The sequence below is a fragment of the Symphalangus syndactylus genome, chromosome 5 (assembly GCF_028878055.3).
Source record: "Symphalangus syndactylus isolate Jambi chromosome 5, NHGRI_mSymSyn1-v2.1_pri, whole genome shotgun sequence".
NCBI lineage: Eukaryota > Metazoa > Chordata > Mammalia > Primates > Hylobatidae > Symphalangus > Symphalangus syndactylus.
In genome coordinates this window covers 43803128-43815489 of record NC_072427.2, presented here as the reverse complement: position 1 = coordinate 43815489, position 12362 = coordinate 43803128, and the positions used below count along the sequence as shown (strand labels likewise).

The following is a 12362-nucleotide window of genomic DNA, read 5'->3' as shown; positions in this document are numbered from 1 at the left end:
GGTCTTGCAATATTCCCCAGGCTGGTCTCGAACTCCTGGGCTCAAGCTGTCCTTCTACCTCAGCCTCCTAAAGTGTTGGGATTATAGGCATGAGCTACCATGCCTGGTCCATATATATATATATATTTAGCTCAAGTGTTGTTTCTCCGTTTTTGTTCTTTTAGTGTATGGTCTGACGGTCTGACGATCCATGCCTTTACAATTGCCTGGAATTCTCTCTTTCTTTTTTTTTTTTTTTGGTAGAGATGAGGTCTTGCTATGTTGCCCAGGCTGGTCTTGAACTCCTGGCCTCAAGTGATTCTCCTACCTTAGCCTCTCAGAGTGCTTTAATGGATTATAGGTGTGAGCCACTGTGCCTGACCTGCCTGGTTCTTGCTAAATTTGAAGATTCCTGGGCACTACTGCAGACCCAGAGCAGAGTCCAGGAGGGACCAAGGCACACTGATGTGATTCTAAGGGCTGTGTGCACCACAGCCCCACTGCTAGCCCCATGTGCCCCATGTGTCTGCAGACTGCCCCATGTGTCTAGGGCATGGTATGAGGGGCTAGTTGTGGCAGTCTGGCCAGGTCAGGGTTGGGTGGGCAAGTAAGGGCTGCTGAGGAGAATCTGGATTCTTAAGAGGAGTTGACTGGGCTGGGCACGGTGGCTCACACTTGTAATCCCAGCACTTTGGGAGGCCGAGGCGGGTGAATCACGAGGTCAGGAGATCGAGACCATCCTGGCTAACATGAGTGAAACCCCGTCTCTACTAAAAATACAAAAAATTAGCTGGGCATGGTGGTGCGTGCCTGTAGTCCCAGTTACTCAGGAGGTGGAGGCAGGAGAATCGCTTAAACTGGGAGGCGGAGGTTGCAGTGAGCTGAGATTGTGCCGTTGCGATCCAGCCTGGGCGACAGAGTGAGACTCCGTCTCAAAAAAAGAAAAGAGGAATCGGCTCCACAACCCTGATTGCCTGGCCAGGGATTGACCAGAACTGTGGTGAGGGAGCCTTTGCTGCTGTCCTCAACTAGCTTTTGGTTCTTGCAGAGGTCCATGGGCTTCACGAATGCTTTCTGCCTTTGACTCTGTTTTATCTTTTGATGGTACATATCGAGCCATGGCTAGAGTGCTCCAAGTCTTGTTTTGTGTCAAACACCCTCCAGGGCAGATGACCTGCAGTTTTAGATCATTTATTTACGTGACATGATGCCTGCTTTGGGGTCTCCAGAGTCAGAAGGGGTGTGTGTGTGTGTGTACGTGTTAATATTCTTGGGCAAAGGGTAATTCTAACTGCAGAGACCATGCATCCTCCAGCCCCGAGGCTTCCCTGTCGCCTGTGGAGACAAGCTTCATTGCCTGTGGGGTTCTGGTCCTGGATCATTTCTTAGAGCTGAGCATGGGGTGATGCCAAGGCCCTTGGGACGCACCAAGGGTGAAAGAACAGTGGGGTTGTGAGGGTGCTTCTGCAGGGAGCCCTGAGGCCTAGACAGACAGGAGCCAGGCGGGCTTGCGAAAAGTCCGCCCTAGCTGCAAACCTGCTCCTCCCTCCGCCCTGGCCTTCCTTGCATTTCATTTGTATCCTGCTGATTTGATTTCCTTTTGCACTGTGTAAGGTTCTTAGTAGATACCTATTCCATGAAGTTAGAGATGAGTTAGACACAAGAGAGAGAAAGACCTGGCTAAACTGGAAATGAGAAGGAAGTCGACAGTTTAAAAACACATTGTGGTAAAAATAAACATAACATGAAATTTACTGCTTTAACCATTTGTAAGTGTATAGTTGAGTGGCATGAAGTACATTCACATTGCTGGGCAGCATCACCACCATCCATCTCCAGAACTCTTTCATCTTGTAAAACTGAAACTGCCCATTACTGCTCATCCTCCTTCCCTCCAGCCCTTCGCAACCACCAGTCTACTTTGTCTTTGTGATTTTTCACTACTCTAGGTACCTCAGTCAGTGGAATCGTCCAGCATTTGTTTTCTAAGTTCCCATTTTTCTGTGTCGATATTTTAAGTAAGTCCAATAAGTTAAGAGGAGAAGGGACCTGACTTGCCTCTCCTTTGGAGGCAATCTTCCTGCTCCCTTCTGCCTGTCCTTGTTGTCCAGAGTGGTGGGGCCAGTGTACTGCCTTACCTAATCCTCCGTGTAGAATGGGCTGGCAGCTGGGGGCTCTCGAAGTTTGCTTCCAGCTGTTCTTGGGATTTAGTGTGTTCTCTGGAATGAAGATGAAGCAGGGTTGCCAGATAAAATACAGGCTGCCCAGGTGAATTAAATCTCAGATAAACAGTCTATCATTTATAGTATAAGTATCTTCCAAAGACTGCATGGGAAATACTTATACTGCAGAATTATCTGTGGTTTACCTGAAATTCAAGTTTAACTAGATTTGCTGCATTTTTGCTGCTAAATTTGGGTGATCCAATGGTGAACACACAATAAAGCAGCTCATTGGTAAAAGAGCATGCAGTTGGCTAGAAAGATTTTGGGAGATGGGCAGATTTGATGGTGCAGAGAGAGAGGTCATTTGGCATTGTCAACCTATTTTTTTTTTTTTTGGTAGAATATTAACTTGGATCCTAAAAGTAGGATTGGAAAGTAGCTGCTGTCATTTGTGTCTTCAGAGAAACAAGCAGCGAGTGCTGGCTAATGAGAAGAAGATCTGCACATGGCAGGTGCCAAAAGTGTGCTCTAATACAAGGCCCTTTCTTCCTTTGCAGATGCTGGGCTACCTGACTGATAGCAGGGACTGAGGGAGGGCAGTTCTTGAAGAGTTACCCAGATCCAGCTGCTTATCTGCCCCTGGCCATGGTTTATGTTGTTGACTGATTGTGCCAGCTGCTGAGAGGTGGTTTTATGTAGTGTGAGTAATTGAAACTTGATTCTAAGTTTCCCTCTCGTCCCTTCCTGTTGAATGAACAGTCAACTGTCCTCGAATTTATTTTTTGGTGGTACTTTGAATCAGCCCGCCGTGTGAGAATTCAGCAAAAACGCAACTGATGCAAGGCATCTGCACTGAGTAAGTCAGGCCAGCACTTGAATCCCTCTCTCTGTGTTTTCTGTGTGGCAGTTTTTCACTTACCTCCTCCCCTTTGGGTCTAGGTTCCTGTGGCTGGTTTGCTTTCTCCTCGGTGTTTTGGAGGACATAAAATGATAGTTCTCAGGGTTTGCAAACAGTGTGAGCCCTTCCTGCAGCTGCCGGTGGGTAGGTGGATAAAATCAGTTTTGCTGCTATTGTCCACAGGCCAGGCCCACCCCCAGGTGCCAGTGGCTGACCCCTGGCCACCTGTGCAGGAGTGTTAGTGGCTGCCTGCTGCAGGGGGGGCCCTGTGCCTCAGAGGAGATGGGCACACGCGATGCTCCCTTCAGAGCAGTGGTAGACATGCTTTATTTTGGGGTTTTGAAGCCCTAGCATTTAGTGGCTCATTTTGGCCTTTTTCTTCCCCTAAGGGATTCTGTGATGTTTAATGACTCAACTCTGATTGTACTCCGGATGTTTCTTTTCCACTGATGTCAGTTTATAGAGCAGTCCTCCAGCAAATGTTTGTGTGGGCAGGAGGCAGAAAGGGAAGGAAGAGGCAAGGGGGCACTTCGGGGCCCCAAGAATGGACTTCAACTGCTGCCCCACACACCAGGGAGGCCAGGCCCTGACATTTTAATGCCCAATGCTTTTGTTTCCAGACTCACTGGAGGGATCTGGTTGGGGCTTGGATGAATGGGACCTGAGGGCCGTCTCCTGCAGGGCTGCTGGTTCTCTGGCCGGGTTCTCTGTGAGAACTTTGGGATGACAGGTGGGGCACCCTCATGGGGTATGGGATTATTTGTAGGTCTGGTCATTAGGGATGGGATGTCTGGCAGATGCCTTAGAGCAAGTGTATCAAGAAGTGGGGTACAGCACAGGCCCCTGTGCCCCATCCTTCTGTGAGTCCCCCTCTGGCTCATCTCCATAGGACTTCAGCTTGACACGGGGTGAGGGAGAGGGCAAGGGCATGGGCAAGAGGGAGGGTTTAGTTTTGAGCAGATAGATCCAGCTCCTAGTTTGCCTTAGACCCTGGAACACTGGCTTCTTTCATTCAGCCCTTTAGAGGAGTGGCCCAGAGTAGCCTAGCAGGGACTGAACTCTTTCGGATGGCTTCCAGAGCATTCTTCCCAAGACCCTCCTTTCTGCCGACCCTGTGACATCGGGGCAGGTGGGGAGAGAAGAGATAGACACTATCATCCCCCCAGTCCCAGGTCCCTCCACACAGCTTATTCTTCACTTTTCCTCCCCCCGGGGGGCTGACAGAATCAAACTTGTGAAATACTGAACGCAGGGGTTTTGTGGTGGGCAGTTATGTCTGTTACTAAGCACAAGGAATTTGAGCAAAGGAGGGAGAAAAATAAGTAACTGTTTTTAAAGGGAACCATTGTATTCAATGGACTCCTCTTTTTTGAGGGTCTGTTGTGGGCAAAAGATTGTGGTGCCTCCTGAGAGTGATACAGAGGCAGTGAGTCCCCGACTCTGCCTGCAGGAGTGTAGGTCAGCCATATTGCAGTTTCCAGGACAGGAGAGAGGTTCTCGATGGAGAGGATGTGATGGGGAACTCAGGAAGGGGTTCCTGGAGGTGCACCTCAGCTGCGCCTTCAGCAATCTGCAGAATGTCAAAAAGCCAGTGGGAGAGGGTGTTCGGGATGGGAGATACTGAATAAACCAAGACAAAAAGATGGTACGGCGCAGTCGGAGTCAGATAGCACAGGGGTTGGTTAAAGACTGGGGCATTGCACTGTATGGGGAGCAATCTTTTTGTTTGTTTTTTTAACCACTGGCCTAGTGTCGGTTGTGAGGTGTTTGTTGAGTTTTAGAAAGAGTAACTTATACCTCGTTCCTACTCATCGACTTTTGCGGTTACCACTATGCCAGAGCGCCATTCTGGAAGGCCTCCAGCAACCCTTTGGTGGCCAAATCTCACAGTTTGTTCCCAGGTGCCCTGCTCGGGGCTGCCCGTCACGGGTCACTGCTTATCATCCTCTAACACCCTCTCTCCCTTTTGCCTCTGGGACTCCATATGCCTTGATGGGCCCTTTTCCAGTCCCCTTCTGCTATCTCTCTTGATTCTGACACACATCTCCATTCCCCAGCGTCCTGTCCTCGGAGCCAGTACCCCTCCTCTGCTGCCACCACCTGTTCCCTGTGCCTAAGCTTTACCTCTTGGCCAGGTGCAGGGCGTCCTGCTGACACTTTGCTTTTGCAGACCAGTGCAGCCGGCCCTGCTCCTGGGGGTTACGAGTCTGCAGTTGTGAACCCCAGAAACCCAAAGAACTGAAGTTCAATCCACAGACATCTATTAAGAACCTACTGGGTGACAGAGTAAGACTCTTAAAAAAAAAAGAACCTTACTGGATCAAGCCCCCAAGGGGACAAGTGACAAGTAACAGCCCTGGATCATCCGGGGAGTACCTGCTGCTTCTCCAGCCTCCGTTTTTCAAGGGCCTCTTCACTGGAAAGCCCTGAGTCAGATCTAAATATCCAAGAAGGCCAAACTTCTTTTTGTCCTTTTCTATAATCTGAAGCTTCTCGTCTCTCCCAGCCTCCTACTTCCTAGCAATTTGACAAAAGGTGAAAAGCATTTCATCGGCTCTTCAGAGCTGCAGCAGTAGCAGCTGCAGCTTCAGCCGCACAGAAGGTGGAGGTGCACTTGAGTGAGTCCTCCCCACCGTTTAAAATGCAGGGCTGGACCTGAGGGATTTATGTGTTCCCTGGGTATGCGTCTCGTGCAGGCGACTTTGAATTTGACACCCCTGTCACATAGCCAGTGCCTGAAAACCCTGAAATGATTCTTGGTATTCATAATTCACATTGGGTAGACTTAGGTAGTATTTATAGCACTCCCAAGACAAGTTATTGCCAAAGGAGGTAGTGACACTTATCAGGGCCTGTGTAGGAGACACAGAGCTGAGTAGACTCTTTCTCTGGCTAATTTTAGATTCCCAGTGTTGAGGTTGGGAATGAGGGCTTGTCACATAGTTAGTATGCCCTCAGAGGCTCTGATCTCCCTGAGACTACATGTGCAAAGGTTGTGTGGCCATTTCTGTTTCCTGGGGCTTACTCTTCCATCCACTGTCTCATTGCACAGGTTCTCCCCGGCTCTGTCCCCTTCTGCTGCCCCGTGGCAGAAAAGGGGGGGTTCAGGGCTCCTTGACATTCTGGCATTAGGCCACCAAGCTGTGGGATGGGGGAATTCAGGATCAGGGAGAATTTGACAGTAGGGCATCATGCCTCACAAGCTACTTTTTACAACCTGTGAATGCTTGATACCCTGTTTAGTTTGCCTGTGGCCCCGTCGACCCTTGGGGTCAAGGGGAATCTCCATGGGGAAGGTATTAGCTCAGGTTGCTATTACAAAATGCTGTGGACTGGATGGCTTAAACAATAGAAATTTTTTCACGGTTCTGGAGGCTGGAAGTCTGAGATCAGGGTGCTAGCGTGATGGGTTCTGGTGAGGGCCTTCTTCCTGGTTTACAGGCAGCTGCTTTCTGGCTGCGTCTTCACATGACAGAGCGAGAGAGGGAGAGCATGCAAGTGTGCATGCACAGGCAGGCTCTCTGGCATCTCCTCTTAACAGGGCACTAACCCCATCATGAAGGCTCCACTGTCATGACCTCATCTAAACCTAATTATCTCCCTAAGGCCCTGTCTTTAGCGCAATCCCCCTGGGGGTTAGGGCTTCAGCATAGGAGTTTGGAGGGACATGATTGAGTTCATAGCAGGGGTTCTTGGGGGTTTTTGAGCTGCAGATTCTTTAAGGCAGAGGCTGGTGACTGCAGAGGAATTGGGCCCCGTCTTCCTTGGGGGTCAGACCTCCAGCGGCAGAACTGCCTTTTCCAGTGACCCAGGGAGAGTTCTTGCTGGGAGAGAGGGACAGCGTTCTGGTGGCGAGGCAGGGAGCTGGCTGGTTTGTGTTGGGGTTTTCCACATGTCTAGATGTTAAAGCCACAGCCAGCAGAGGGACTTGACAAAGGGGAGGAGTGCAGGAGGGTGCACAGGCAAAAATGCTGCACGTGGGAGCTGGTTGGCAGGCGAGGGAGTCCTGGGGGCTGGAGGGAGCATGAAGTCCCATTTTGCCCACTTCACTGCTTGGCTTCAGGTCCCCTCTCCTGTGTCACCTCCTGCCGTGAGCACCTAGAATGGATTTCTGCGGTTTTTCCTTTGTGTTGCTTGTCATGACTCATTTACCTTGTATAATTAGCCATGTTTTGGAAGTTTGGAATGGTTTGGAAGCAACTCTGCCAGAAAACTGGAAAAAAATGTTTTTCAGTTGACAGTGACATGATGGTCAGGTCTGATCAATGGTCCCACATCCACAGTTGTTGGGCCTTGGCATTTCTTTCTTGGGATTCTGAAGTTTTTCTGTGAGTCAACAATAGAGCCTTTATTGCTGGTGGCTCTCAGAGCGCCACCTCTGCAGTGGTGTGGGCATCTCGTTGGTGGGAGTGAGGGCTTATGTGGCAATGACCAGTGGGGACAAGGCTTACTCTTGTGCCCAGGCCTTTTTTCCAGTGTCTCTCCATGCCAAGGGTCAGGTGGGGTTACCCCTCCACCCCTGCCGCCCGCTGCCTCTCCCTGATTCCTTGAGATGGGTGTTAGAAATAGTACATTTGGAATCTCTTTCACATTGGCGACTTGGCTCCTTGTGCCTTTCCAATTTCTGATTCTGAGCTAGGCCTAATGAGAGATGGCACATTGATTACTTGTTAATAAAGAGATGTTGCTGGTTGGTCATGGTTTTTCTTTGCCATTCCTGGAGTGTCTCACAAACCTCTAGGAGGGAGAGAGATTCCTCTTGAAGATACTTGATTAAGAAGTATCTTCTTGAGGGGGCAGCCTGGGGAACATGGCGAAACCTCATCTCTACAAAAAAAAAAAAAAAAAAAATTAGCTGGGTGTCATGGTGCGCACCTATAGTCCCGGCTACTCCGGAGGCTGAGGTGGGAGGGTCACCTGAGTCCAGGAGGTCAAGGCTACAGTGAGCCATGGTGGCACTGATGCACTCCAACCTGGGCAACAAAACGAGACTCTGTCTCAAAAAGAAAAAATAAAAAACTCAAGGATGATGCAGGACTTGAGTGCGACTCTCTTTGCATGTCCTGGCTTACTTAATCAGCATTTCTTCTTTTTTGCATCCCTCTCCTACCTCTGCCCTCCTCTCTGGTGGCTGGAAGACCTAAGGAGGGGAGGCTATTAGTGGCTAAACCTCTATTTCAGAGGTCTGCTGGTTTATGTGGCACTAGCTCTATGTGGAAAGCAGTAGACTCTGTATTTTTTTTTTGGAGACGGAGTCTCACTCTGTCGCCAGGCTGGAGTGCAGTGGTGCGATCTCGGCTCACTGCAACCTCCATCTCCTGGGTTCAAGTTATTCTCCTGCCTCAGCCTCCCGAGTAGCTGGGACTACAGGTGCCTGCCACCAAGCCCGGCTAATTTTTTGTATTTTTAGTAGAGACAGGGTTTCACCATGTTGGTCAGGATGGTCTCCATCTCTTGACCTCGTGATCCACCTGCCTTGGCCTCCCAAAGTGCTGGGATTACAAGTGTGAGCCACCACGCCTGGCCTTTTTTTTTTTTTTTTTTCTAAGTAAAATGGAGATCAGTTCGCCCTCCCTACCTCACAGGGCAGACATACGAATAGGATGACAAAATAAGAATGCACTTTATTTTAAAAGGGGCTGTGTCTTATAAATCAGTAACGATACCTTTATAGTATTCCTCAAGCCCTGAACGTCCTAGTAAGTTAAAAATTTATGATAGAGGAAAATTTACTGGAGTTTGAGTAGGAAAGTGTGCATGCCTGTGTGTATGAGTGTGTGAATTGAACATGTGCAGGTATGCTAGGCAAGTCAAGTCTGAACTTCTATTTTTCAGGTTGACAGCATCCAACCAACACTTGTTTGGGCCCTTTAGTGCAAAAGAATATGTAAGCCCTTTTGCTTGCTAACTTTGAGTTGAGTCTTAGTAGGTGTCCTGGGGCAGGCTTTAGTTGTTTTTCTTTCCCCCTGCTGAGTGTGATCCTGTTCCAGGGGCTTGTTCTTTGGGTCACAGTTGGCCTGGGGCCACTTAGTGTCTGAGGTCCTAAGCTTTGGAGTGAGCCAAAGCTTAGCCAAAGCGATTGCTTTGTTACTCATGTAGTTTTTTCCCCCTGGCTCAGAGAGGATTTTCCCCTTGAATGATCAATTTTCATGAAATAATTTAAAAGTAAGAAATTACTAGAAAGAGGCAGCAGGTGACCCACGATTGTTACTCCCCGTCTCTGGTGTGATCCAGGACCTCAACTCTGTAGGCTCTAAGCAGAGTTGCGGCTTCAGATGTCTGCCGAGGTGCTGCATCAGCCTCAGGCAGTGACATTCCTACCACCTGTTTCCATTTAAAGCCACTGATATTTATCAGGATCCATACTTTCTAGGACTGCAAAGGTGGAAGAAGATTGCAGCAGCCAGCCATGTGTCCTAGCAGGTTTCAGCTTTGGGGTGCATTTGATGTGTTCACACCTCACCTGAATAACTAGCTACGTGGTTTTTTTTTTTTTCCCTCGAGATGGAGTTTTGCTCTTGTTGCCCAGGCTGGAGTGCAATGGCGCGATCTCGGCTCACCGCAACCTCCGCCTCCAGGTTCAAGCAATTCTCCTGCCTCAGCCTCCCTAGTAGCTGGGATTACAGGCATGTGCCACCACGCCCGGCTACTTTGTATTTTTAGTAGAGATGGGGTTTCTCCATGTTGGTCAGGCTGGTCTCGAACTCCCAACCTCAGGTGATTCACCTGCCTCAGCCTCCCAAAGTGCTGGGATTACAGGCGTGAGCCACCATGCCTGACACTAGCCACGTGGTCTTGTATGAAGAGGCAGGTGTTGTGTGCCTCTCATCCAAGGGAAGCTCTATGTCAGGTGCCAGTCCTCATGATGGACAGGAATCTTTAGCTGGCTTTATTAAGAAAAATAAGAATTCCATGTTTATTTCAGATATGTTTTCTCTCTTTGCAATGAAGTTTTGTTGAAATAGAGCATAGAGAAACGAACACAAATCATAACTGGACGATTTGATGAATTTTCACAAACTGAACTCACCTGTGTAACCTGCATCCAGCTCAGGAAATAACCTGATCAGTACTTCAGAAGCCCCCTGATACCCCTGCTGGTGCACCGCCTTCCCACAGTCATAATCTCGACTTAGTTTTGCTTGTGTGTGTGTGTGTGTGTGTGTGTGTGTGTGTGTGTGTTTATTTTATTTTATTTTATTTTATTTTATTTTATTTTATTTTATTTTATTTTATTTTATTTTATTTTATTTTTAAGACAGAGTCTCGCTCTGTTGCCCAGCAGGCTGGAGTGCAATGGTGCAATCTCAGCTCACTGCAACCTCTGCCTCCCAGGTTCCAGTGATTCTCCTGCTTCAGCCTCCCAAGTAGCAGGGACTACAGGCACACGATACCATGCCCTGCTAATTTTTGTATTTTTTAGTAGAGACGGGGTTTCACCATATTGGCCAGGCTGGTCTCAAACTCCCTTGTGATCCGCCTGCATCAGCCTCCCAAAGTGCTGGAATTACAGGCGTGAGCCACCGCGTCTGGCCAGTTTTGCCTGTTTTTGAACTTAATGTAAATGGACCTGCCCAGTGTGTCCTCTTGTTTCTGGTTTTGTTCAACATGATGTTTGTGAGATTTGCCTCCATCTTCGTGTGAGTTGTGGGTCTGTCATTCTCATCGTAGTATGGTACTTATTCATTTTGTTCATATTATGTACCTGTTCTTCTGTACATAGGCATGTAGGCAGTTTCCAGACTCTGGCTGTGATGTATAGAGCAATATGAATAATGTTACTTATGTCTTCAACACGGATGGGCTTATACCTAGACGTAGTATTTAGATGTGTTTGCTTTGCTTTTCCTAGTGCATTCATTTATTGAGTAAATAGTTACTGAGCATCACTGTGGGCCAGGCTCTGGCTCAGGCCTTGGGGGTAATAGCAGAAATGAGACAAGCAAGGTGTAGTAGACGGAGAGGAGCAGTTGTTTTGGATGGTCTCTAAAGAGTCGACATTTCAGCAAGGGCTTGAAGGATGAGAGCTAGGCTGACAGGTAAAAGGCGCCTACTCCATGCAAGGGGAAGAGCATGCACAGGAGCACTCACAGAAATTGCTGCTGGCTCAAGAGTGGCCTGGTCAGCGCAGAGTGACCAGCTGTTGGCTAGACCCTATCCAAGCTGAGGAAGTCATGGCCTGGGACATTTAACTTTTCATTGTTGGAGTCAAGAGAAAGGGCTATATCTATATCTGTCTGTATTTTTAAAAATAAACTAGGCCGGGTGCGGTGGCTCATGCCTGTAATCCCAGCACTTTGGGAGGCCGAGGTGGGTGGTTCACAAGGTCAGGAGTTCGAGACCAGCCTGGCCAATATGGTGAAACCCCGTCTCTACTAAAAATACAAAAATTAGCTGGGCATGGTGGCGGGTGCCTGTAGTCCCAGCAACTTGGGAGGCTGAGGCAGGAGAATTGCTTGAACCCGGGAGGCGGAGGTTGCAGTGAACCGAGATTGCGCCACTGCGCTGCAGCCTGGGCCACAAAGCGAGACTCTGTCTCAAAAACATAAATAAACATAATAAATAAAAATAATAAACTAAATGATGGAAGAAGGAGCACCAGTGTGGGCTGCTTCCCAGAAGCCCCCAGGAGAGGACCAGGAAACGTACTCTGCTTTGTGCTGTCCACAGTTGGCCCCTTGCCTGGGTCTTCTGAAAGGCCCGTGGGCTGTCCACTTGAGGGAACTGGCTGGACACGTTGTTAGGGCCATCTGTTTTGGAAACCAGCACTACTCTTGAGTTCCTGTTTTTAGCTAGTGATTCATCTTCCCTGGACCCTCAGGGTCCAGATTCCCAGGCTGAGAGTGTGCCAGGCATGTTAGCGTCTTGGGGATGGTGGGAAGTCTGGTTAGCCAGAGGGGACCCCTGTTTTTAGGAGACAAGTCAGGTAGTGCTGTAGGCTGAATAATGAGAGACCAGAGGTGGAGGAAATGGCCTGGCGCTGTGGGCATGGCTCTTGCCAGCTGGGGTCTGGGCTTCGCTTCTGGAACCAGAACCGGTGTGGTATGAGGCTCTGGTGGGAATGAGACCCACATGCAGGCTGGACAGCATCCTCTGGCCATTTCTCTTTCTCTCGTTCATTGCCTTGTGTCTCATCTTTAATGAAAATGCCCTTGTTTGGAAATTGTCTAGTTCTGGGGAAAATCTCTCCTCACCGCAGAGCTGCCACCCCCATAAGGAGGAGGATGTGGAAGGAGACACTAAGGACAGCGCCAGACTCTCTAGAGCTCCCTCTTTGCTGAGCAGCTGGCTGATGGCCGTGGCCATGGGGGTACTTATTC

The 12362-nt window shown here is 49.0% G+C and overlaps 1 protein-coding gene and 1 pseudogene across 3 annotated transcripts in view; one reads left to right on the top strand and one right to left on the bottom strand.

Annotated features, from left to right (window-relative positions):
* Positions 1-12348, bottom strand: part of LOC129481558 (uncharacterized) — a 71952-nt pseudogene extending 59604 nt beyond the window's left edge.
* TLN2 (talin 2) overlaps positions 1-12362 on the top strand; it is a 463814-nt gene that overhangs the window by 60691 nt on the left and 390761 nt on the right. Inside the window, exon 2 of one of the 3 annotated variants that reach the window (XM_063638847.1) lies at positions 2702-3000. The exons of the other annotated variants lie outside the window; for them this stretch is intronic. The gene's annotated coding sequence lies outside the window, so the exon portion shown is untranslated. The remainder of the gene's footprint in view (positions 1-2701; positions 3001-12362) is intronic. 3 annotated transcript variants of the gene reach the window in all.